The 27,029-nt window shown below is 37.2% G+C and overlaps 1 long non-coding RNA gene and 1 pseudogene across 1 annotated transcript; both read left to right on the forward strand.

The window, feature by feature from the left end:
• The first annotated feature begins 762 nt into the window (after positions 1-762).
• On the forward strand, positions 763-9,168 carry LOC122325207. Its single transcript, XR_006247265.1, has 3 exons — positions 763-889; positions 1,371-1,560; positions 9,152-9,168. It is a non-coding gene; the product is annotated as an uncharacterized LOC122325207 (long non-coding RNA).
• A 1,470-nt stretch (positions 9,169-10,638) lies between these two features.
• LOC122360741 lies at positions 10,639-12,535 on the forward strand (annotated as a pseudogene).
• The last annotated feature ends 14,494 nt before the right edge of the window (positions 12,536-27,029 follow it).

Below are 27,029 nucleotides of genomic sequence, written 5' to 3' on the forward strand. Positions count from 1 at the left end.
GGCTGCAATATTTCATGCTTGAGTTGCGTATGGTTAAAAGTGTCCCTAGATAAAATTCTTTTGACTAATCGTGGTATTCTGGGAAAATTCTCCAGAAAACAGTTTGCATGTTATTCAGTCAGCAATGATTCATACTGATCTGTTCCTTGAATAAATGTACTGATTCAGCATACTAGAGTATGATGTTAGTACAAATTATAGATGGTAGCTGTTACAGTTTGTTTTTGATATATAGATAGACTTACTACATTTATACTTATTAGATCATAGCTATGGGTCAGTGTGATATTTTGTCCACTAAAAGTCCTATATATGAAAATAGCATTTGAAAGATGATAAACTGCCTAAAGTGAAATAGAAAGGTGGGTTTTCAGTGCAGTTGCTTAAAACTATTCTTGATTCCTTAAAGAAACTTTCTGTGAAAGAACCACTTCTCTTTTTAGCGTGAAGAACTTTTCGGTGTTATATCTCCTCTTTAACAACCAACCAGCCCCTCTCGTATATATCCCAATAAGTGGTTGAATAATGAAAAGCATGCTCTCTGTGGACACCGTGGCCCCTGATCACATGACAGCTAATTAGATTTAGCATCGAAGTCATTATTCTTACTTTTTGGTCTACTGTTTGTGCGGCACAGTTCTTTTAAAAAGCATAACCCTGTAATGCGATCACACTGTTTGTTAATCTCCTCTGCAAGACACGCAGAGCCTTAGTCAACATGGGAGGAGCTGGCGTGCTTTATTCTCAGTTATTGGATCAATGGGAGGTTCGCTGCGAAGGGAAGTTTTACACCGGTCAAAGTTTTGAGCCGCTTCAGACGCTTCACACGGGTCGATCGTTGCCGTCTGTCGTCTCGGTAACCGAGGAAGCTTCCCTTTCTTCACTTCTGGTGCGTAATATACCCGCTGTCGGGAGGAGGTACCGGCTATAAAACCCCCCATTTAAAAGGGGGCAGTCATGGAAAAGTAACTAGAGAAACACTGAATGTACTGTTTTGAGTCCACTAGATAAAAAGAGGCGTGGGGATTTAGCAGGGTCAGCAGTTGCTTGCGCTTCTTATGAAATCTTGAACTATCCGATGCACAAGTCCAAAGGTCTTCTCGAGTAATTCTTTGTAGGGTTTGCTGCGCGCGCAACGGCAAGCGCGCGCTGAAAACCAAAGTTTAAAAACCAAAACTTAAGCGCTACCTCTTCGCAAACCCGCGCTTCTTTTTTTTTTTTTTTTTTTACCGTTTTGAAAAATGTTATCTAAAAAGAACCGTGGGTGTTTTGAAATGGGGAAAGCGCGAGGCTTACGCGGCGGCGTACCCCAATGTTCCAGACTGGGTCCTGAACTTTTCTCCGCTGCCTTCCCTTTCTTCTCCCCGTAGGAATCTTTCTGCATTCCCGGCGGCCCAAAGCGAACATCTGCACCAGAAGATGACCGAAAACGGAGCGTTACCCCTTCGGGGGAAAGTGCTCACCGTTGACACCATGAACGCCAACGTCAAAAAGGTGGACTACGCGGTTCGCGGACTGATCGTTCAGCGCGCGGTTCAGATCGAGAAGGAGCTGAAAGAGGTACACGCGGTATTCGTTGCGCGCTGCATTACGCGGTAAAGCATCGCGCGAGTTTGTTATGACAGGCTGTAAATTCAGCAAACATCCTGCAGTTCTCACGCGCACAGACATACACGTAGCATATCAGGATAACGTGTTTATGTGATTATCACTCCTCTCTAAAGTGAAAACCACTAGGTGAACTGCTGAACTAGAAGCTACCAATTGAGCTACTGTAACATTTAAAAGCTATGTTTTAGCGATAGATTGTATTTGTGAAAAGATAATAATACAACGTAAAGCACATTACTTGATGAGAAGTTCTTATAACGCACGTGCACTTAACCTCTCAGATCATGGCCTATACATATTATATTTACATTCTTCTTACTGGATTATAGAATTATTTAGTGAATATCTTTTGTAATGTGTTCTTGAGAAAGACACTTACAAGTGCAATTCAAAAGAAAAAGATTTGATTAGCTAATCGAAATGGAGGAAAAACATCCATCTTCTGTTTCTTTTTTTTTTTTTTTGGGGGGTTTACTAGGTCGGTGTTTGTGGCAGACTGTCATTAGTGGGTAAAGTCCATTCTATGTTACACATTTAGTTAGTTGGCTGCAGACATCTCATTGCAGTCTTCATTTCTGCCGGCCATATGAGTGGTGCTGGGAGTAGTAAACTCTGAGGTCATGACCTTGATAAAGATCGCAGGCTAGAGTCAGCACTGATTGTCATAGGAACAGAGAGCATCTCTGTTTGTCAAATCTTTACCTCACTCTTTAAATTGGTGGCTGTATCCACGTGAACTACGGCACCTTCCAAGAAACGACACACATGGAAAGAATAGATTTCAAACATCTGTTGCCACACAGTTGCAAAAACAACAGCTGGAGCTGGGTTATGTTCTTTCAGTTCTAACATTTAACGCTTTCACTTTCATCACTTGATGCATACAAAAGTTTTTTTTCACATGCCTTTTATTTTCGAACGCTTTTATGCTTCTTTATCTAAGAGCCTCGATCATAAAGCATGAAAATGCGATACAAACTCGGATAATCTAAACAGAGCATGAAATGAACAATGTCAGTAATGTGCGGCAATGATTTCATCCAGTTATTATACAAATTATTTCAGATCGCTATAAATTTGTCCTTAAGCCACATACAAAAGGCCTTTGCTCAGAAGCAAGGCACCAGCGGTCACAGTGACAGCATCCACACACACACACACACACACACACACACACGGTTAGAGACTGCAAGAACAATGATTCAGCAGACTCTATTAAAGGTGTCCGTGGTAATTAAATTGTGAAAGAGCTCAATCACAACATCCTTCTCTCATAAAAACGGTTTTCCATTAATCTCAATATCTCATGTTATAATAATGCAGACAAGATGTTTTTCAGCGTAGTCTGTTGGGGGATTTCTCGATCTAGGAAAGAATATGCACTCTTGTTTTAGTCTTGGCACCCGTTGTTAGGTCTGTTGGTTTTAGGTTTCTGGGAAAGACATGCATGACAAAGGTGGCCTTCACCTAATACTGTACAAATCTTTCTTTGGCTGTCTTTCCTACTCTTTGCTTTCTCTCTATTACCAGCTCATCTTACTCTCCAATCTCTTTCACTCTGCAATTCAGTGTTTTTGTCTTTCTCTCAGCAAAGTTTATGTTAAGTTATTGGTTAAAGTTAAGTTATTTGTATGCAAAAGATTACTATTTAGTATCCATGCAGTTACAAAGTACATGAACTTACGTCAGAGAGGTGAGCAACTGGCCTTTAAAGTTCACTGTCCTGCTGAGTTTAGCTCCAGCCTAATCAAATGCACCTGAAATTGTAACCAGAATCTTTGGGATTACAGGCTGCTCCGTTTGATTCATTTGGTGCTAAACTCTGCAGGATAGATAAATCGATGCCCAGAGCTACAGAAAGGCTAAACAAGGTTCTGTGAATTTTACAGGAGCAGGAGAATGAGTGTATGATTATCCCAGTATTGAGATGCACAGTACACAGTATGCATATGCTTATTAGCATTCAGTGAATACCGTACTGTAAAACACTCTTGTATTACTCTTCCAGACATTTATAGACAACAACAGAATATTCTGCACAGTCCATACAGAACATAAAGGACCAAACATAAACAAAAGCACCACAAAGAACAAAAAGGGCCAGACATAAAGGACTTAAGCAGAGGTCACCGAACTTGTTCCTTGACACCTGTTTAAGTTAAATATTCACATTTAAAATAAACGCTTTTACAATTTTGTCTTATCTTGGTATCTTGCCCTAAATTCAATAGTGGAACGGCAGTGCAATCCTCTCAGTATGGAGGAAAACGTCAGCGTCAGCTTTAGGTTCTCTACTTGAAATTTCAAGACAGGTGTGTTGCAAGTCTGCAGGACCACCGACCCTTCAGGACTGAGTGTGGTGACCCCTGATCTAAACATTTTATTTAAGTTTTGATCCTTTAGTCTAGGATTTTAGTTTCAAATACATATATGCTAGCATACTCTAAAAGTTAATTTTTTTTTTTTTTTTTCCTAGATACTCGCATGCAAACTCTCTGTCTCTTCTGATTTTATGGACCAAAAACATTGATGAATCAACAGGATTTTTCCAATCAGATGCTTGCTAGAGCGAGAATGTCCCTCCCAAAATTTCCTGCAACTAACTAGCAAGTAACCCTTCATTATGTCCTGCTGTTTCAATAGGAACTACATGAATAAAGGGGAGAAAAACTACTTTCTTTAGGTCATTATGGACACCCTTACTAAAATAATTTCCTCTGCTGGCTTTGCTGGAGCTGGAACTGAAACTCGTGACTTCACGAAAACGCAACAGTTATAAAGTTACACCCCACATGTATTGCAGAATTTGTATCAGAAAAAAACGTCTCTGATTATCATCATAATGTTCCACATGCAACAGAATTTTTTTATTATAAACATTCCTAAAACATTTCTCATTTTTCCTTCAAAGGCATTAACTCATTGAGTTAGGGCAGGGTTGGAACTAAACTCTTATGTCAGAGGACCTGATTAGCTGGATCAGGTGTGTTTAATTAGGTTGGAGCTAAACTCTGCAGGGTTGTGGACCTTTAGGAATTGGTTTGACACCCTGCTCTAAACATGTTAGCAACCAAAAATATGTTTTGCAACTGCATTGCATATGCTGCTATGAATCTGGAATGTAGATCATCATTCATCTGTTGTGGGGAAGTAATAATGTGGGGCAAGGCCAGCTGTAATAACTACAGAAATGCTTAGTGAAATCTGACCCACTTGTCCATCGTTTAACAGGTTTGAGACCTCTTTCCAACACAAACCTTCCACCCTCTGCTCAAACTGGATTAAAGGCTGTCCTTAGGAGGCGGTAGACACACAGCTACCTCTGATTGGCTGCCATTGACAAGCATCTCCTCTACGTGGCCAATAGTTAAGGGGTTGGGAAATAATGCTTTTACAGTATTTTCGGGGGAGGTGGGAGTCTGTGGTAGGACGCATCTGGTTCTACTGAACAGAGACTCAGTCTCGCCTAGTCAGAAACAGATGTGTCGCTCGCAATATCAGTCCCGGTCCGTACCAACTACTGGGAGCGCCGCTGTTGTTTGTCCAATACCAGACAGCTGGGAGCCTGAGGGACAGGGATGACATGTGAGAGAATGAAAGAGCCATAATCAAGTGTGGTAGTACAATTTCAGCACTAAGCCTATATTTTATATCACACATATAGCGTGCTGAACTCTTTTACAAGAATGCCTTTTATGAAACAACAAAAAACATTGGCGTGCATTCATTTTTTAGTTAAGAAGATTGTCAGAAGCGTGATACTAGTTAAACCACGCGGCGCGCTACAAGCACAATCTTTTTATTCAGTCTCCCCGAATCCATTTAGTTTAAATGAACTATCATTTAGATGTAAATGTGAGCCACCTCCTTACGTAAGTTTGATTTCACAACAGTCAAGTTTTGTAATAATTCCAATGGCCTGACAACCATTATGCAAATTAGAAAATTATAAAAACTAAATTTCTCACAGCAATAGAAAGGTTGCTTCTTTTTGTGCACTGTTTGTGTTAAATGCACCATTCTTCATTTTTAAATTAGTTTAGAATAGCTAGTTAAAACAAAAACGCTGTGCTTTGAAGTTATAGCTCTAGGTTCTACTTTAACGACTTAGCATTCCCAAGGTCTCTTTTAGAATGGGATTTGTACCTCAGGAGGGACATTGGAATGCTTAATTACACAGCTTTTGTTTGAAATTACACACATAAGACGTGTATAATTTAAGCATTCATTCCAAAAATGCTTAATTATAACTGAATATAATAGTGCTTCTCTTGAGACAAAAACGTAGCTGCCATATAAAAGGTTACGAGTTCATTCCAGTGCAGAGCAATGAGAAGAATAAACTGAACCGCCGAAGAAGTAATGTTGTTTTGTTTCGTTTTGACAGAAAACATTTTTTATGTATTGAGTAAAATTAGGCGAACACTAAAATGTTTCCTACAGCCAAAACTCAAATCCAAAAGAGACATTTACAAACCATATGTTTTAGCTAGAAGAGAAAAACATATTTTGAATGGTAACTTTAAGGGGTTGTAAAGGGATGGCTTTACCATGGAAATTCTGTCACACTTTACTCACAGCTCATACTTGTCTCCAAACCTGTGTGACTCTCTTTTTGTTGTGGAACACAAAATAAAATATTTTTAATAAAGCTAGCAATCAGGTTTGGTAACCATTTCTCTTTCTTTTTAAAATTTAAAGTGAGCTATTCCTTTAACTCTACATAACGTTTATTTTTGAGACTAAAAAAACCCATGTGTATTCACAAATGAATTATCAGCTGCTGTCTGGGTTTTTATAGAACTGAAAGTGTATTCTCCTTAAACTATGTGCTTGCACCCCAGTTTAGTTCTCTGTTTCTCTTTTGTGGTTTCCCTTGTTTCTTGTACATTTGCTGTTGTGTTATTAAAATACTGCTATTGCATGCAACTTTCGGCGTGACGTTTAGACTGTCACTTTATAACACTGTTATAAGATGTTGTACAGTGTTGGATTCAGGGAGCACATTCCTGCTGATCATGTAAGGACCTGCTCTGGCTGCTGGTTACCATTCATGACACGTTTTGTGAAAAGGTTTTTGACCACCTGCGCAGTTGAAAGTTACAACGCTGACATAATGACAATAGCGATATAATCGCTTTTATAAAACAAACATTATTTCCGTAATTGTAGCCTGTTATCAAGTTGTGCGATATTCTCTCTCTTCTAGACAGTGAGAAATGTATTCATTCACACATTCGTTAGCTTTCGTTCTAGACTTCACAACTGTAGCTGAGTAATTGGCTGATTTAGCAAAGAACTCTATCAAACACTCATAGAGAGTTCAAAATACAGCTGAGGAATGCTGACTCATAGCGGAGGCAGGAATCACGCCATTCCTGTCAACTCGTAACTGATTTTGCTGGCTACAAATTAGAAGTCACGATGACAAATCTTTATTTTGAAAACTGTGTTTTATTTAGACACTGGTTCCTTGCAAATATGAGTACTCTACAGGAGGCACACATGAGGCACACTTGGGGTTTGTGCACAAAAAAATCCTGTTATCATACCCGGATAACACGCGTTCTTTCTTGATCTCAAGAGATCTCTTGATTCTCAAAGATCTCTTGATCTGGAAAGCATTTCTGTCTCTGAACGTCTGGCAGATGTCTTACAGGCGTGAGTTTCTTTACGTACATTCTAAATCATAAATCTTAAAAACATCTAATAGACATCTATTTGACATTTAAAAAGGAGACGTCCAATAGATGTATTGCAGACATCAAATAGACGTCTGTGTGCTATCAGGGTATTAATATGCTGCATTGCTCTATCCTGCTCATACCATGTTAATTTTATTTGTGCAGAAGGTAACAAAACCTACGATTTTACAAATTATTCAAAACCTGTAGACCTAAATAGTTAAATCATAACTGTGGGGTTAGTAAATGATTACAGAATTTTCAATTTTGGGTGAACTATACCTTTAAGCCCTCCATTTAATCTCGTCAACAAGGGATTTCATTGATGTCCCTTTCCTACTGGTGATGTCTTTATCTCACATATTCACATTCACTGTTTGAATAGACTTTCACTCCGTCTGTCTGATCATTGAAATCTGTTATTATTTCCGTAAGGGAGGTAATAAGTGTCACTATAAAATCCTCTGATGACAGTTAAACAGCGTGGACAACACGCAACGAAAGAGAACAACATATTTGGAAAAACAAGGTGTTTATGCGTTCCAATCAGCATGCAGCGAGAGTGACAGGAGGTTGTTTGTGAGGCTTCAGCTGCACAGTCTGTTAAAGTGCTTGAAACTTGAGTAAACAGAAAGAATGGGACACAGAAAGGGGCGGCGTGAAACCCTGCCATCAGCAGTAGGTAATACCTGACCCTTGCTGCTTGTTTGTTCACCAGATAAGACAACGTAACCAGCATTTTAACCCCTTTGCTGATCAGATGATTTCAGAGAGGTTGAATAAAAACAAGAAAAATCAATCTGCACATATAAAGACAGATCTGCTATTACTTTTCTTAGCAATCAGATTTAAAGGTATACTTCACCCCAAAATGAAAAATGTGGTCATTAATCACTTACCCCCATGTTGTTACAAACCGGAGAAAAGCTTTGTTTTCTTGAACACAATTTAAGATATTTTTGATGAAACCGAGCCTGTCGAGGTCCGGAGTGTAAGAAATCTATGGCTGAATCTGTATTTTTTGAAGTGATACATGCAAAAGAAAATAAAAATAACTGTTTTCCTTCTGTCTCTCCGCATCAGTAGAGTCTAAATGTATTCTCATTGCTTCATAAAATTCAAGTAGACTGAACCACTGATGGCAGATCAATTATTTGACGATGTCATAATTTTCAATACCTTGACAGTGTTATTTACTTGCTCAGTTAGTGGACAAAATATGTCCAAAATATCTTAAATTGTGATGTGAAGGTGAACGAAGCTTGACGTTAGGCCATATCACATGTGTGTTCACATGTGAAAATACAGATTTGTGAGCATTAGTGGAACTGAAGGTTAGATTAAACTTGAACACAACATTGTTGGGTTACTGGCCAATCCAGCCAGATGTAAAATAGTTGTTTTGTTATGAGAGATGCTCTGAAGAAACCAGCCGATCACTCAAATGTCTTTTGTCGTACTATGATGGTGGTGGCAGCACCATGCCAAACACCCACATTTCTAAACAGTCTGCTTAGTGCCATATTAAGTCAAATACACTATTGAGACTTGTTGGTGGGGCAATAACCAGAACACTTTGCATTTCAACCACTGGTAACTAACCTTAGCAAATCTAAGCAGTGGCTTAGCAACCCTTCAGATTTACATCATGGCAAAAATCTGCAGATTTTGGGCAGTTAGAGTTTAGTATGATGAGCACAGACTTCTTCCAGGTGGAGGATTACAACATTTAGATTTTCGGTCAATTTTACAGTTGCTTTCACTTTTGTCATCCATCCTCTTAGCGTAGGGTTTTGTCTGGCTTTTTGATTCAAGGAATGACTTGAAAGTCTGCTTTTTTTTTACTACTTTTACAGGGGGTAAAGAAGCCTTTGAAGAGGTCATTAAAGCAACATCGGAGATGCTTCATGCTATGGGCCACCCATCAATCACCTTTTTCGGAGCAGGTACATGATTCCTCGCTTTTGCTGACTAAGTGTCAATGAATGATTTCAGACGCCCAGTCATTTCAGGTCCACTGCGCTTTTCATCTGTTCCATGCATTAAACAAAGTCAATAGTTTCTGATGAACCCATTTGTACTTAACCAAGTGTTTTGTTCTTTTGTTTTTCTAGATTATTATGTAGCCTCATAAGCTATTTATTTTCTAGGTGATGGCATTAGTGCACTTATCCACCACTACTTGATGACAACAAGCTCTGCAGAGCAAAAATCGAGCGAGGCGATTTTGCAATCATGTGGAGGAAAACAGCACGTATGTATGTGTGTATACGACAGCTATATGAAATATCAAATGATGTCTCCAGATGTTTATAATATTGCACATTTAGATGATCTCTCTATAATGTGAAAGACTGAAATATTACCTCCTTTAGCTATTAATAACATGATATTATTGTGGATACATTTATGAGAGAAACAGAGGTTTATTGAGCAAAAAAATGTTTAGCTTTCATCCAGTGGATCTGCTCAAAGACAGAGAATAAGGGGCCTCCTGTTGACAAGCAAAAACAGCATATACTAGTTTGGTGGTTTTTGAAACATAAAATACATGTTTGAGTTGGTTTAAATTGAGCCTAGCATGCTGAATATGTGCTGGTCCTAAGCAACTAGCACTGCTCAGGACCAGCACATGGACCAACTTAACCAAATTATGACCAGCTAAGGATCATCTAAATTAGCTCAAACCAGCATCCATGCCTGTAATCTAACTAACCAGTGAGCATGCTGTTTTTTTTTAATAGGTGGTAATGTCATCTGAAACGTAAGGTTATTTTATGGAATATTTGGTTATAATTTACAGTAAGGCTAAGAAACAGTTTATTGATAAAATAAAAATGGCCAGTTCTCATTCAGCTTCTGTAAAGGGATAGTTCGCTCAAAATAAAATCGCCATCAACAAGAAGAAAAAGTCCCACAATGTCATTGTTGTTCATAAGCAATAAGAAACCAGCAGGATCCAGTTTTGTTTTTAAACCCTGTTAACATTCAACTGATAGCCAGTTTACACAAAACTATTATCTTTATATTGCACAGAAGGAAGACTGGTGCCCAAGTCATATATACATGCGATATGTCCTTTGTAACAAAGTCTTAATCATAAACTAAACTCTCTAACTCTCAACTTCAATTGTTAACTCTTTGACAGCAGCTCCTTCTCGTCCAAGATGTACTGTTCCACGGTCAAGATGTTACTGATTAAAGTGATGATATTAGTCATCTCCAAGGTTTTTCAGCTCTGTAATAGTTTGTGAGGAAACTATTTTAATACTCATACTTTCTTGCCTTGTTCCTTCCTCTCAGGTGCATACAACAACCAGTCAGCATTGACTGTGAGGCAATGATGCCGCCAGCTACAGCGCCGCGGACGGGCGTATTCCTTCTGATCCCGATAACATCTACCTCACGACGGAGCCAGTGACGGCATTGTGGTACGCGAAAATCTAAACACAGGTCTCTGTACACTGAACTTGTAGTACTCTGAGTCAGCCAAATAAAGAAACAGTCCAACAGTTTTCTGCCATATCCAGTATACATATTGGTTCTCATTAGTGCAGCAAAAACTGATTATATATATATATAAAATTATATAAAGAAAATAAAATTATATAAAGTATATATATATAAGATATATATATATATATATATATATACACATTATATACATCTATATATATATATATATATATATATATATATATATATATATATATATATATATATATATATATATAGATGTATATAGAGTGTGGTATATATATATATATACATGCACACATATAATTTTGTTTAGTTTTAATATGTCCTTCAATTTGATTTAATTGAAATTAGTATTTAGTATCAGTATCACACTAAATATTGCTGCAAAAAAGTTAAAAGACCCCTATAAGTTACACTGTGCCCCCTTCACATTGAGGAAATATTGTAGAAATGTAGTTTTATTAATGGTCTTTTATTTCTTATTCTCTCTGTTGTTGATCTTGTGTAGACCAGGCCAAAAGCTGTTGGACTGCTGGGGAGGGTCAGACACGGATGGGGTCAGGATTTCTATTCCTCAGTACCCTCTTTACTCTGCATCTATAGCAGAGCTGGTGCTGTTCAGATCAATTACTACTTGAATGAGGAGGCGCTGGAGTTCGACATTAGTGAGCTACAGCGCCTCTACAGACAGCCAGGAGCATTGCAACCCCGTGCTGTGCATCATCAACCCCGGCAACCCCACTGGTGAGTCATTCAGATCCTTTCCACAAAAGGGATTCAAATCTATATAGTATATATTTTTATATTTTTATTTTATACTAATGGTACATTTATAAGGGTAGTCATATGTATAAATGTGTCCTATGGTGTGACAGCAAAAAAAACATCTAACATTGAAAGTTATACATATTATAATTAAAGATATATTTTTCTTTGTTTTATATTTGTATGTTAAGGTTTCTACATAATATGTAAATGTAAAATATAATATTTATAAATATATTGATATCTTATTTTGTTTAAGTCACATAATTCATATATATAAATGTAAAAGGGTGTGTGTGTATGTGTCAATAGTTCAGATGCATGTCTGCATTTTATCAGGCTCCTATTTATGTTTACATTTTTGATTGAAAATTTCAGATGGCACTTAAAGGTTTTTGCAATGTTTCATCTATCTATCTATCTATTCATCTATCTATCTATATATATATATATATATATATATATATATATATATATATATATATATATATATATATAGATAGATAGATAGATACTACATACTACAGTTACTATTTTTTTTTTGCATTGTATAGTAACTGTAAAATATAGTGTGTAGAATATTTTGGTAAGGTTTTTTCTTGTCTGATCTATTTTTCAAATAATTTCTTTGTCCATTTTTTCTTTTAATAGGTCAGGTACAAAGCAGACAATGTATCGAAGATAACCATTTATGAAGAAGAAAATTCTCTTCCTAATGGCTGATGAGGCAAGTTAATACTGGCGGTCTATACCGCGGCATTCACTGTATTCTCACTGGCGCACCATTAGCATTATTATCTAAAGGCAAAGAAGGTCATTCATCGATGGTTAAAGACGACATTCCTAAAAGTATTCCTAAGTATTTCTTTTCTTCATAGGTATATCAGGATAATGTATGCAGAGGGCTGTGAGTTTCACTCCTTCAAGAAAGTGCTTTTGAGATGGGTCCAAAATATTCAAGCAAAGTAGAGCTGGTATCATTTCACTCCACCTAAGTAAGTGCATGAGAGTGAGTGGCAGGTCTATTACACTTTTATTTCAGATAAAACACACAAACTTAGTATGGAAAGACATTCTGGGCCAGCCTGTATACAGAAGACACACAGTATTAAATGAATTAAACAACAAATGGCATAATGATGGTTTAAGTTCATCCAGTCGTATTTATAGTGTCTTACGCCCATAAACAAACGATACTTTCAGGGATGTGGTTTTCGAGGGGGATACATGGAGGTCATCAACATGGACTCCAGAGGTGAAGGCTCAGCTCACTGCTGGTCTCGGAAAGGCCTGTGCCCGCCTGCTCCTGGACAAGAGCCTCATGGACTGGTGGTCAACCCCTCAACCTGAGAACCTCCTACCAAACCTTTGTGAAGGTGCGTTTCTTCTGTCAATGTTGCTGAATTCTACCACAGCAAATACTAACAAGGCAGTATTCGACTCTTTATGGGAAAAGTTATTTCAAGACATTCTCATTCACAAGAAACTACATTGCATACTATTATCAATTTATATATATGTAAATGTATATATATATATATATATATATATATATATATATATATATATATATATATATATATATATGACATTTTAAATAGTTCACAAAGTTAACTAAAAATAAATAAGCAGCTGTTTAACATTTATAATCTTGAGAATTGTTTTTTTAGCACCAAATAACCATATATTTTTGCATATTCACATATTGTTCAGATGGAATCATGATTTTGAAGACTGGAGCAGCTAATGCATACTCAAGTTTTATTATTACAGGAATAAATTACATTTTATAACATAGTCATGCAAATGCATCATTACCATTTTTAATGTATGTTTTGTTCTGCCTGGTGAATATAAAACATATTTTTTTCTTTCTGAAAGCAAAACAACCAAACTATATAGGCCTCTCTCTCTCTCTCTCTCTTCTATATATATATATATATATATATATATATATGTGTGTGTGTGTGTGTGTGTGTGTTTGTGTGTGTGTGTGGGTGTGTGTGTGTCTGTGGTGTTATTTTGTGGCCTCCATCATATATATGTTTTGTAAATTTTAGCAAAAAAGGTGGTTAAATCAGCATTTGTTCATATGCAGTCTACAGAAATGTGAATGCAGACACACAGTTAGTAAATGAGACTGATTATCTTCTTCTTCATGGAATACAAATTATTTTTGTATTTCAGCTGTTTTTCTGAACATAATGAAAATATCTTATCGATTATCTTTATTTTGTGTTCTTAAATAATTTAGGTTGATATCATGTAATAATATGCCTACTAATGATAAGTGTGCATGATAGAATTGTCATATTTAAGTGACCTATCACTGTACATATGAAAGAAAAGATGATCGGTTGCTCAGTTTGTTTGTCTGTATTCACTAAGTTATTGCAGATATAGTTTTTCAACTGCTGTACAGAGTTTCTGTGTTTCTGCAAGAAAGGCTGGGTGTTTTGCTTTTTAATTAGCTGTGCATAATCCAATTAACTACATTGGCTAGTATTCGGTCTTGTTCCTTTTCAGTTCTCTTCCCTCTGTCTCATATAGGAAAGAACGGCCGTTTCTGAGTGCCTTGGCTGAAAAGCCAAACTGGACTATGAGATTCTGAATACAGTGCCAGGTATCGAAGGCCAGTAAACTCTGCAGGAGCCATGTACTCTTCTCCCCGACACCCTACCCGAGCATCAACGGCTAGCACGGTTTGTGTCACTTTGTTCTGTATGTGTTCTGCTTGCTCTGGATTTGGTTTGCTTCATGGCTCGCCCAGCGTGAATGCAGGCGAAGGTCAGGCCTCCAGACATGTTCTACTGCATGAGACTTCTCCTGGAAGAAACTGCATCTGTCTCGCTCCTGCAGTGGTTTTGGTCAACGAGAAGGCACTTCATCACTTCAGGTGTGTGTCCTCAAGGGTTTTGAACTTCTTCTTTTCATGGTTTGTGGAAGGGAATTGTTGACACTCAATATATGAATAGTTGATATGAAAACACAACAGTGCTATATTTAATCTAAAATCTACATAATAATAATTCTTTTTAAAATATAGAACATTATGAGGCTATATGCCAGTATATGCCCTCAGAACTCTGTAGGGACAAAAATACGATATAAGCAGCAAATAAAAATCTTAATTTTCTTTGTTTTACCAGGGATGGTCATCCTTCCTCTCCGACAGACAAGCTTAAGATCATGCTCAACAAACTGAAGGAATTTCCACCAGTTCACCTGTTGGCATTCTTGACTCAGTTCAATCAACCAATCGCGCCCTTCTGCCACAACTGACTAAAACACTAAAATGCAATTTTCACTTCTAATGTTTATCAGAATGCTAAGATAATCACTGAGCCTTAAAGAAGACTAATCACCCTTTGCCACTGAATACTGTATGCTCAGGCTACATACCGTAATACTATCATTATGGACTTGATATGACTATTCTAACACTTCTGGTGGGTAGAAATAGCTAGACTTGATTTATGATTTCACAAGATTTTAATAAAATGTGATGAGTATTTTTCTAAAAACAGTCCTGAACAGTACCTGAGCGCCCAGATTTTCTTTATGTGTGGTGTATGATGTATGCTAGTGTGGGTGTGTGAATATGAAATTAAAATAATTTTGCACTTTTCCTTCTGTGCTTAGTGGCTCTGAAATTCTGTTCACGAATCAACATGTGTCGCAACATTGCTGTATGTGTAAATAACAGATTGATTATATGGCAGATATAAAAAAAAAAACAATATGGATTAACATGTTTGTGCCGTGGTGCTGCTTTAAGAGGTAGACGATTATTTCTCCAAAACTCGCCACTAGAGGACACCACCACAGAAATCACACTCTGATCATGTTTTGAATTGAAGTATTGTTTTGTAACACTCTGTCTCTCTCCCACACACAAAGACACACTACTGAGAAGCCCAGCTGCTTCATTCTTTGTTGGTGTCATTTTGTTAATGAGTTAAGAGGATGAGATGAACTTTGAGAACTCATCTCTTATAAAACTTAAAACTTTTAAAAGCTAATTGTCTCTCGTCAGCACACTGCAGAGCGCATTTTAACTGCATTTGATATTTCACAAGCTAATTCAGAATTTCCAAAATGAATGTGTGGTATATATACATATATATATATATATATATATATATATATAGAGATATATGGTAATATATATATATATATATATATATATATATAATTAAATAAAGTGAAATATTACAATTTTAAAATCTGTTTCATTTGAATACATTTCTCTCATGCTTTTGCTGTAATGGCAGTGCAGGCACATTTCTTTACGCTATTTAGGCAGTGATCTTTCAGATATATTTCATTGCCATTGCTGCTCAAGAAACATTTAATATAGTACCATTCAAATATTTAGGTATTGATTAAAACTGTATGGTTTCAATGAAAGGCCCAGGTATTAAATTATTTAAAATAGTAAAATCTGTAAACGTGGTGTACTGTTATAATGTATAAATATCTAAAATACTGTTTTAACTGGGCTTTGTATCACACATCGTAATGCATTGATTAGCATAAGAGATTATTTCCAGTAACATTTTAAGCAAAAATTTTGACTGGTAATTGTAAATACAGAGGAATAGTTCCAGAACAGTAAAAGCAGAAGACAGACATGAATTGAAATGCTGCAAATGTTCAGAGAAGACTTTTTCTTCCCATCAGAGACATTAGTAGAATATCACCAGTGAACATGACGCTGTGCATAGAAACATTACTAGTTTTTAGGACATATAACATGAATAGCATGGGATATAATTTTATCTAGTTTTCCATGTTTCTCAGAAGAATAAAATCATATTTCAAATGACAAGAGGTTATCCACCAGTAAGTATATCCAAACTTCAAACAGCCTCTCATACTGTCCCCTGACCTCTGTCAGCCCATATTAGCAGTGGTGAGGCAGAGCGCTTCTTTAATTAAGCATCTTGTTCGCACACCCTGCTTTGTCTGCACCTGACGAACGCCTAAACGCTTACTGATTGATCTTGATGTGCTTGTCTTAACAGGGAGTGAGCAGCAGCAGCAGAGGCAGAGATCTAATTCCGCCAGTCACCAAAGACGAATGGGGCACGAGACAATCATGCACCATTTCATGCATGACATTTTTTTACACGCCTATGTCCTCGATGTGCATTTCTTCTCAAAGCAAAAGTCTAAACACATTAAACTTGATTAGATTTTTTTTAACTGTTTGACTAAGTTCTTTAAATAATACAGTTAATCCATACACGGTTGTGGATGATTAATATGTTCCGATCTGCTTTTGAGGAAATATCATAGTATCGTGGATACGGTGTGCTCTTTATCTCACATAGCTTGTAGTAACATCACAAAATTCAAATGTCTCGCTTTTCACATCTTGTTCCCTAACTTTTCAGGGAACAGAGTTACAGTCAAGTAACCCAAAATGTTCCCTGTCAAAAGCTACTATCACATACGCTTCAATAATGCATATGAGAAATGAGAAAAACCACCCACTCCACACTTGCTTCAGCCTAGAGAACAAACCTCTGATTGAAAGAGCCCTAATTCTAGAGGAGAAGCTTGACTTTACAGTTATAGGCAATAACATCCTCATGTGATATTATTTGGACAGCTGCCTCAGCCACAGGCCCTCTATAGCATATGAATAGTTGCTTGATTTACACCACTGGCTAGTGATTAACTAAAATTTAAGAACACATACTGAACACAGTAAGTTAAGAATTTCTTGTGCCGTGTAATGAACGGTGGAGGGCAGAAGACCTCTAGAATGACCGGATGTATGCTTGAGAATAGAACTTTCGAAGATAATTAGGATTTAGAATGCAAACAGCTTTGACCATCCTAGGGCAAAGGCTACACATGGGGATGTTGCATTTGAATCAATCAGAAACACAATTTGTAGACAAGATAAATTTAACACCTAATGACACGTTGAGAGTCTCTCCTCTCACCATCTTTGAACTATAGGAAAGACCGAATGGTTGTAAAAATTTATTTGAATAAATACACATAGGTAAATTGTATATGTTTTTGCTGTTTTTGTATATTGTCTTTATTTTTGAATACCGTTTTGTGCATGCTTATAATAGATCACTAGCTAGATCACCTCTACTTATACCATGTTTGGTCTCTATTAATTCGTCTTTGGGTGATCTAATTGAAAGAGCATATTGTTGATACCTATGCAACATAATAGTGTTCTAAGTATCTTAATAGTATATCAACATCCAATCCAGTTCATGTGAAATCATGATTGGAGACAAAGAGAATTGTAACTTTCCCTCTCCAAAAGTTCAAGACACTAAGACATGTGAGCTAGAAACTCTTTAACCCTTACATTTTTGTGCCAGGCCTTGTGGTTTGACTTTCCATTCAAATCCATAGATCCCTGTGATCTTTGCAGATCTCTCTTAGCTCTTTCACTTTCCAGCTTGGAAGAAACTCTCAATCACCATCGAGTCAGGATATCTTGGAATTCTTCACTCTTTGACCTAGAAGAAGAGAAGTCTAAAACCTTAAAACCCATCAAGACTTTCTCATCCGAGATCGTATCCATACACTATCAAATTCACTACATTGCAAGTATCACAGATTTAACTAAATGAAAACAGACGAATAGGCTATAGACCGCGCTTATAAATGGCGCTGATGGTTTTACCTAGGTGGACTCTTTTCGTAGCTTCATTTTCTGGTTTTCCTGATGGTTTTATCCACAGTCCCAGCCTACTCCCTTTCTCTCCCTCATGTATGAGCAATGAACTGCTTGTTGATATGAATTACACTGATTTTTTGGGTTGGTTGGATGGAAATTTATTTTGCTACAGTTACAGTTATTTATCATAATTAATTGTGTAATTATTTATGCCACATTTTACCTTTAGTCTAATGTCCTACATGGGACTGACAGAGCCTTCAAATACTCAATTCTCTTCAGAGAAGTAATTAGAGAAACCATTAGGAAAGACCATTCTAGAAATCTGACTGGTCTAAAAGAATCCCAATAAACTCATGAAAAGACTGTCACTCTGGTCGTGCACCTCAAAATGTTTAGCTCCACAAATGAAGTGAGCTGCATTTGGGGGGTGCTTTCCACAAAGACTCCAATTGATCAGACCATGGTAAAATACAAAAATGGTGGTCAGCATAGACTAGACAAAACAACCTGGCAAATCTGCTTCATAAACCAACTATTGAAATAGCCATCTGAGGGTTCCTCTAGTGGAGGAAGCTCTAGCACTTACAAGAAGGTCTGTACTTACATTGGCTGTCTATTTTTTAGCTACCCCGTTAGAGGCCAGCATTATAAAGGTTCCAGAGCTCAGGCCAGGGATTAAATATCATCCCCTGTGCCTGAGATAGCAGATGTCTCCGGGCCCTGCAAGCAGCGAGGATATGCAGAATCTGATTTTGCTGAGGTGACATGTTTGATGGATCAACATCTTGCTGACTCCTAAACAGCATTATGATTAACCAATCAGACGAAGAACTAGTTTAGTAAGCATCAGTGCTGCTTCATTTTCTCCTCATTTTAGGGTTACTTCATGGTAAGGTTACAGGTTTAGGTGTAGGATTTAAAACACTAAATACATCTTTTTATAAAAATTTTTGTTCCAAGGCCAACAAAATATGCCACTGGAACACATCTAACTAACATCTAAAACTTCTAAGTGCCTTTATTTGTCATAAAATCACAATTATGTTTGCAAATGACAACACAAATACTATCATTCCCACTTTGTTCAAACATGCATTTTAAATGCATCTCCTGTAATCCACTTACTAGATTTCACCTAGACCCTCCCTACTTACTTTTCACACTTGTGAGAGTACTGAGGCAGTGTATAAATATGATTATGAAGAATGGAGCCATTTCACTATGAATGAGCAGGAAATGTAGTGAATTAAAAATGAAGATATTCATATAAAGTTTAAATTAATTTGCTTGCCATGATTCCCAAAACACATCCCCTATTCATGTGTTAGTTCAGTGACTCAAGACTGTGTTCTTTGTGGCTATTCAATACAATTGATCAAGCACGCGGTCTACACTATGAAAGCAGTTCTGTTGCATTTTGATAGTCTCTGGAAGTGGTCGAAAGTGGACAAACTCAAAAAACATTTCAGCATTATTTCACAACCTTCATACTTGAATCTTTGACTTTATGCCAGCATCCTTTAACAGAAAGGCTATGTAGACTATTCTTCTAACAGAAAGTAATGTCCTTGGTCACGAATGTTGTGTATTCAAGCCACTGCATTGAAACGGACCACATTCACAAAGCAGTCCTGTTAAAGCAGCATAGACTCACTTTGGACTCCTTTCTTTATATATTAAAATAGAGAGTATAGATGATATAGAGTAGAAATTATATAGATCAGGGTTCTCAAAGTGGGCCAGGGGTCCACAAAACACTTTTTGTGGGCACTTGAAAATGCAAAATGTGGATGGAATCATAAAATTCAAAACTGGTTGTATAAAAGCAGAATACAGATTAACAACAGTTTTTCCTTTGGAATCTATTCAGCTGATCTTCAGGTCTGGTGGATAGCACTTTTAGCATAGCATAGCAAAGACTATGAACTAATTAGACTAGTAGCATCGCATTAAAAATGGACCAAAGAGATATCTTTTCTATTTAAACTTACACTTTCTGTAGTTCTATGGTGTACTAAGACCATGAAACGTAAAAGCTGGATGTGCGGATAATAAAGAACTTATACTCCCATTCTAGCTCCCATCCCATGGCCGCAGTTGCAGTGATATCAACCAACTGTGTAGTGAACTCAAACCCAAATTAATTCTATTATTAAAAAAGGAAACGGAATAGTGATCTAAGCTACAACCAGCATTACAACATCAATGCAAGACTAAAACTGAACAAACTGAAGGCCTATACATACTTGAATGGAGCAATCAAAGAAACAGAGAACAGTATGAACTAATCAGGAGCTATAGAGCTGGGAAAAATCCCTGTACACACAAACGCAGTTATTTTAGATGAGCTGTTTCGCAGTTTGGCTTATTCGTCCAGCAGGTAAATTGCAACAGGTCACTGAAACCAAAACATTTTTGAAAACACCGGCCAGGGTGAGTATTTAAAAACCTCAATGCAGTGCTATTGTGTGAAACCAGAGTTTCGCTTTGATGTCAGAGAGTCTGTTCTGTTATCTCCACCTCACTGACACTTTTCCAGGTTTAATTGGCCAACAATGCTAAAAGACGCAGTTTTCATGTGAATGGAGATTTAAAAAAATAATAATTTAAGGAGAAACTAAAAAAATACCCAAAAAGGCCTAAGTCCAAAAACAAAACAAAGGCAGGCAGGTTGCAAAGAATGAACACTAGAGGCAGAAACGATACCTTTTATCCTTTTACACAAAGTTTTGATTAATAAAGCATGTTTTCTTTAACAAAATCAACAAATGCATTTAATATATTTATATATAACTTTTTATAACTACTGAGTAATACTATTGGGTAGGTTCAGGGTTGATTTGGGCACACGTAAGGCCTATTTTGGGCATATTTAAGGCATATTTTGATATTTAAGATATTTCCAACACGAAGAGCATTAACTTTAGAAACAGTTTGTAGATATTTAAATGCTACTAATTTTTCTTTAAAATCAAGTGCAAAACATGCAGTAAGACATGTAAACAGAAAAAGTGCACAGAGGTACATATTTTTATTTATCTAGATATACTCAATTATATACCGTAAGGACATGATCGCATGAACCTTCATTCCAAATAAAGTCCTGGCCTAATGGTTAGAGAGTCAGACTTGTAACCTACAGGTTGGAAGTCTCCTGGGCAGAAATTGTAGGTCGGGGGAGTAAATTGTGTACACACTGAGGTGACCCTCGACCAAAGTGACTGAACCCTCTGTGTGCCCTGAACATTGACTGCCCACTGCTCTACATATTCATTGATTACATATGCTTAATCGCTGTTATAATTATTATGAAAGGGTATTTAATTTTTTCTCCGCAGGCCCGGATGCAAGCCAATTTCAATACAATAGCTGCATGCATTAAAATAAACATCGTCTCATACACACCATAGCAACTGCATCATTCCTATCATTCTGTACCAAATTGTATAAGAGCGAAATGCGAGGCACTTGCGCAGCACGGTTGTAAGTGTGCCTCAACTACTATCATTTCAAAGCAGGGAACAAACGTAAAAACACTTCAAAGCATTTTGTTTTATATTCCAGACGCCGACTACAACCTCCATCGCTCATGCTTTCTCACCTTTAGTCACTCTCTCTTTTGTTTCATTCCCATTCTCAGCGTGGTTCCTTTTAAACATTACAATTAAGATATCGATTTACGCTCTGCCATTACGAACAAACCTCCAATACGCAGTCACGGTAAAAGCAAAAGGCAATCAGTAGCTCCATTGTTCAGTGCGGGTTTCAAACTGGCACCCAGCCTAACACTTCAGTATTTTTCCTCAAACTCACGTAATTTGAGGCAAGCTTCTCATAAGTTTCCCATTGATCTTCACTACCATATATCAGAACGCTGTGCTCCGAATGACGACCATGTGAATTTTGAAATCTCAAGGAATAAGGATTGGCTTCCAAAAATTATTTCAGGTCCTGACGCAAAACAAATGTGTACTGCATTGCGACAGCCTAAAGCTTGGGCTTAGACTTTATGTCATGGAAATTTCACCCATGCGAGGCACGATAGTATGCAGAAGACCTACCATTGTCACAGCAGAACAAAAAGTGGCTTTACATGCTCATTTATATGCTAGTTTGTTTTCCGTCTCATCCTTGCTCTTTCTCCATACATGTTTTTCAATATATCCTCTGGCCTTTCATCTCTGAGAGCCTCCTGTTGCCTGTTTGTGGCAGATTAGTAATGTTTCTCTGTCACACAGCAGAAGGAGAGACATGGTGTGAACGTGTGCCTCAGTCCTGGAGCAGCTAACACCCAGTAGGGTCTCTGAGCATGTTCACCCATTACATAAGCACAAACAACTCCAGTGGCTATAGATACAATATCACTGACTGCATCTTGGAACAAGTTATGGATAATAATAACTTTATTTACTTTTACTGCATCTGAAAGTCATCTTAGAAAGAAAACCTGATTTTATTGATTTAAAAGTGGCTTATTTAATGTAAATAAATCCAGATCCATTCCTGACTGAACTTGTATTAATTTAAACCACGATTAAGGTATGAAACCGATTTCATTATATAAAATATAAAAAAGAATTATAGCACTAGCTCATCTTTTCAAAAGTTGCAAAAGTCACGGTTGATGGTAAAAACTGTTGTTGCTTGCAGTAAATGTAAGTATCATGTTCAGTGTTAGCAACATTGCATCACTCCATAAAAATCCTGATTAAAAATACGTAAAGTAATGCATTATGTTACTTTGTCACTCACGCCAGTTTCATGATTTTTACAAGTTACACTTATTTTGATTATACCTTAGACATTCTTCTATCTACAACTTCATAAATACATACAAGTAATTCAACAAAGCAACTCAGAGTAGACTGTTAGGTAGGTTTAGTTAGTAGAATAGGCTTTATATACTTGTAAAGTTTCTCATAGTTTGTTTGAAATCTGATATTTTCTTTTTAATCTCTGTAAAAGAAATTTCCATTAGTTTATCACTTAAAAAATTATGTAACACATGTTACTTGTAAAGCTTCACCCTAACACACTGGCTTTCTATTAGTTATTAACTCTCACTCATGTGGTTGCTTTGAACACCTAAAAGAGCTGACTTCATATATCCACTAAAAAATAATCATAGAATAAGAAGTTATAAAGTAAAGTATTTCACAGTCACAAAAGTTTGGTCTTCAGTGTAACCCATTTAAAAAAAAAAAGTGGGTAGATGAATATGCAGAAACAATGCTAATGAAATTGAAAATGACTGAGTTGCCAAGATGACGGTGATAAATCTCTCTTATCAAGGTTACCTAATACTTTTTACCTCCTGCTGTCTCGGAGTGTGATATAATTGATCAATACTAGACTAGATCTATTGATCAAAATTGCGGAACTCAAAGATTCGCCGGACAGCCAAACACTCTCTTCAGCCCATATGTCTCTGTCAACAACCTACGGATGTTTGCTTCCAGATTCACTTGTAATTAAAAGGAGAGAATAATCATTAAGCCCTTCGTCGTTTCTTTTACTAAAAGTAACCGGGCAAATGGGGGTTAAGTGCAGGAACTCTTTTGTGAATTGCATTAATAAAATCAGTCTAATTGAGTTCTTCTGACAGTTACATGCATTAAAACTGGAAAATTTGTAACACTTTTATTTTAAGGACCAATTTAACTATTATAGTTAGTATAGTCGTTGTTAAGTTTAGGTATTAGGTAGATTAAGGAGGGAATATGTCGTGCAGAAGAGTGGCATTATAATCAGTACCAAACAGCCAATATGTTACTAATAATAGGGATTCTTAATAGCATCTGTTGATAGTGAGAATTACTCCCCTGCAAAGTGTTACTGAAAATTTCAAACATTTTCCCTCCAGGACAGTACAAAAAGGTAAAGTCGTCTTTGAATATCAGGTTGGAAGCGGGAAAATGAAGAGTTCAAGCAGTTGCCATTATTTTCCAAATTACACCATTGCAATCTGATTCCGCATTTTGTGCTGACCAAGAGTTCTGAACTGCGGAAAGCTCCAACTGAAATTTGCAGGACTTGCACCAAACTTGAAACTTGCTGATAATGTCTCAGAGACGATACCAGGACACGCTCAGATGTCAAACAAAGCCAGTAGAAGGCGGGGGCCTGCGACCTTTGCTGAAAAAGCGCGGACGGCTAACGCCCGGTCTGGTATGTGAGAAAGGAGACCAGAGGCTGTTTTGGATGTGAACGGAGGGAGGCTCACCAAAGCAAATAAATAGCAGTTTTTAGAGGATATCATTTAATGCAGCAAAAGCCTATCTGATAATCTTTTAGCATAAAAGACCAAACAGTAAATCGGAATTGAACATTTTTTCTTACAGTTTACACTTAAAATTGTACTTCAAGGAGAGGAACTTCACTGACTTTGCAATAAGTGGGACTAGCTTACGTAGTTCTCATTAATTCCCTTTGGTATCCTTAAATGGCAACTGAGCTGTTTAATTCTGACTGAAATTCAGTGACCTCAAGGCTGTAATATGATTGGTTATTAAAGCACAAGTGATCCAAATTGACCATTACGCTTTTTCCAATAGTAATACACCTACCAACATTAGGGATATCTGGTCCAAAACCCGAAGTGCATCAGCATTCAGGGCAGTATGAATGCTAACTTGAAAACAAAATTTCAGTAACCACAAAATTGCACACCAGGAAACGGGTGCTGTCGTGGTGCACCCATATTACTTGTTTAATCTTTTGAGCACAGATACATAGTTTTTCTTTACAACACGACATCGCCACTATATTTTTTATTACAGCATTTTATACATTTTCCGCAGATCTGAGTGAATGGATCATTTTGACAATGTTATTGCCTATACGCAAAACTCAAAAGTAAAATGTCGCGCAAATGTCGTGTCCAGTGGTTACAACATTGCCCGAAGAATCCGTGATGAGGCCTGGTAGGGTGTGGGAATGTTCTAAAGAAAGTCAAGAACGGGCTGCAGACAAGTATAGTTAATCATCCTCGGCAGGAGGAGTGGCAAAGCAGTAAGAGGCCATGCTTTGAGGGGTGACAGTGGTCGCACTCACTTTCCTTTCTGTTCATCTGCTGCTCACTCCATTCTGGCCTCAGGCCTGGTGCCACAGACCTGCTGAGTGACAAATTTTTAACAAAGACCACAATAGAAACAATTAGTCACCAGAGTAAGAAGAGATATAGATCATGGCTTGTGATAATGCCATTGAGGCTGGAGAAACATGGAGCAAAAAGCATCCACAGTAATACAACCCATTTTTTTTTCATGGCACTCAAAAGTTCTTTCCACGTTATACTACTGCAAGATATCTTCCAAGCCTATGCTCATTTACTTTATATAATAACAGATTCTTTTCTGACTTACTATCAACCGTGACTATATTACATCCTAGAGAAGTTCATTTCATTTTCCTGCGGTTTTCAAAGTGTTACCCAAACCAAAATTACAATTTTGTTATTAATCGCTGTTGAAACCGTGGAGGCTTTTTGATTGTCCCATTGACTTTGAGCAACGAACACGGTCTGGGCTCAGTAAAATATGAAAAAGACATTGTCAAAATAGTCCATCTGTCATCAGCGGTTCAATCTGTATTTTATAATGTGACGAGAATTTCTTGTACTCAAAGAAAATAAAATAACAACTTTATTTCATTCGTTCCTATGTGTCTCTCAATGTTTTGGAGAGTATCCACATGTCGTGCAACATGGATACATGTTTTCTATGTCTATTTACATTAAAATAAAAAGCACTGTATCCTCGCAGTATGGACGAGACAGTTTATGGTTATTGTTTTTGTGCACGAAAGTATTCTGATGCATCATAAAATACATATTGAACCACCGATGGCAGGTGGAGCATAGAGAGCCCTGGCGCCTTCTGTTTGCTTCAGTGACCAAACAATTCGGCTAACGAAAAGCGACCTTTTCATTTTCCGCTTGTTCAATGCGCTGAGGCTCGCTTATTGAACAGCCATTGTTTTGTCCTATGCTTTTAGGATTTATTTCACGAAGGCAATGCACAACGACATGGGGAAAAAGTTGTTTCGGTGGTTTTTTGTCTGCTGCGCACATGAAGATGGTATGACTCATGATTACTGGGGTAACGGTCCAGCGTCACGATGAGTGTTTACTGAGGGAGCCATTGAGAGGACAAGATAGACACAAGTGCTCATTGACTCAGAGAGGTGCACTGGTGCATCTGTGTCTGTCTGTGTACATACAGTGCATGAGGTGTGATTGGAAGCAGTGAGCTTCTTATGCAAAATGCACGATGCTTCTTAATATGATATGGCACGCGAGAACACATTCGTGAATATCACGGTCCCCATCTACGCCTTATTTGGCGCTACACCAAATACTTCAAAATATCTCTTGCAATCAAGAAGCAATCACAGGTTTCTAAAACATAAATGAGACAGCGTTTATTTGAGCTTAACTATCCTTTATTTAGCGACTGAATATAAAATAGACTCACCGACGCTTTCAAGTTTTGATGAGGTGCTGAGAACTTCATTGAGTCATTGATATTAGTATCACATGACAACGGGTGGATCTTGAGATGCTTTATCACCTGAATTGGTGCAATTGATTATTTCTCCTGCTGACTTATGGATAAAGAGAGACTTTAAAAGACTACTACTGTAGGATAAATAATTTATACCGATGACAGTTTTGGCTCGAATGATGCGTGGTCATTTCTTTTGGGCAATCAATTCCAATATCTGTTTTGCCAAAGCACTTGATCATTCAGTAATAGATGCCAGTTGATGATGATATTTGTTGTTCTTAGGTTGTAAAACTAAAAACCCAATGTTATTGATGGCAAGCC

The sequence above is a fragment of the Puntigrus tetrazona genome, chromosome 2 (genome assembly GCF_018831695.1).
Source record: "Puntigrus tetrazona isolate hp1 chromosome 2, ASM1883169v1, whole genome shotgun sequence".
Classification (NCBI taxonomy): domain Eukaryota; kingdom Metazoa; phylum Chordata; class Actinopteri; order Cypriniformes; family Cyprinidae; genus Puntigrus; species Puntigrus tetrazona.